Genomic DNA, 1459 nt, shown 5'->3' with positions numbered 1-1459 from the left:
TCTTAAAGGGCCTGTGAACAAATTTACTCAGACTTACTCACTCTGAGCTCCAGCACTGGGGCAGCAGTTCAAAGGGGACCAGAGACATATAGGGAGGAACTGAATTGTCTGGCATCAGGGCAAGGACTAGAAGGGCAGCTTTCTCCCAAACGGAAGTGTTGGGAAAGGCCATTGTTCCTTTGCTGAGCTCTTGCAGAGCTGGCAGGTGGGCACCATATCTGAGTCTCCATCAACCTGGCAAACACTGTTCCCCCCAATCTGGTGATTCCCTGAGACCCTACCCCACTCAAGTTTCAGTGCCACCCAGTGCCATTCCATGCAAACTGCCTATCTTAGCTCATGTTGTGGACTTCGCTAAAATCTCTCAAAACAAGCAGCATTTGGCCTTAAAATACCCCAAACCACTTGCTAAGGGGCCCCAGGCCTGGCACTAGCAGCAGCCAGCCCTTGATTCACAGCTTGGTCTCTCCTGGGTACCTCTAACCTCAGCACAAGTAGCAGCCATCTACAGATTGCTTTGTAGCTTATGCTGGGTGGCCCCAGGCAAGACACAGGTGTCAGCTGACCTTGGCCTGCACCTCCCAGGGGGCCCCAGAGCCAGTGCACCCAGTGAACAGCTCAGACCACACATAAACACCAACCAACCACCTCCACTAGCAACACACTCCAGGGAAGGACTTAGTGGGTATTGGAGCCTACTGAAGTGTCATGAACCTGCACAGTAGATCCTTCATGGTAGTTGCAGCCAGTCCTCATAGCCAATTTTCTTGAAGGTAAATATCTCCCATAAATGTGCCAGCAGCAATCAACACTCAACTATAATAGGTTGGTGCACTTAGCCCACATGGAGGGCACACCTGAAACACCCAGCTCAGGTGACTGGGGGGTGGGGGGGAGGGGCTTTGGCAATGGGACCTACAGAACACCTACTACATAAAGCCATTCTATTAAGTCTGGGAGACCTAGCAGGTGAGGATTAATCAAACAATAAAAATAAATAAAAACCAATGGAAAAAATATCCAGAAAAAGAACTAAGCAAAATAGGCCAATCTACCTTTTGTATAGTTCAAAACACTGGTTATGACAATGCTCAATGAACTTAAGGAAAGCATATAAGAACATCAATAAAGAGATAGACACTCTGGAGAAATGGATAGAAATACGGCGGCGGAATAGACAGACGGGTCCCGAGCCTTGTCCTGGAGCAGAAAGAAAGAACAGCTGAGGGTTGCATGGGGAGTATTTGTTGGCAAGTTAGGGACAGCTAAACTCCAGGAAAAGGTGGGGGACAGCTGGATGGGGTTCTCCTGACTGGGCAGCCCCCACTGCTGCTGGGTTTCCTTTCAGAACAACAGGCTTGGACACAGAGACCGCACCATCTTGAAGGGGAAGTAGATATTATCGGAAGCTTGAAAAGCTACAACTGCAGCAACCACCAGAACACCAGTCCCCACTTGG

This window comes from Eptesicus fuscus, chromosome 20, assembly GCF_027574615.1.
Source record: "Eptesicus fuscus isolate TK198812 chromosome 20, DD_ASM_mEF_20220401, whole genome shotgun sequence".
Classification (NCBI taxonomy): Eukaryota; Metazoa; Chordata; class Mammalia; order Chiroptera; family Vespertilionidae; genus Eptesicus; species Eptesicus fuscus.
This window is presented reverse-complemented; position numbering follows the sequence as displayed.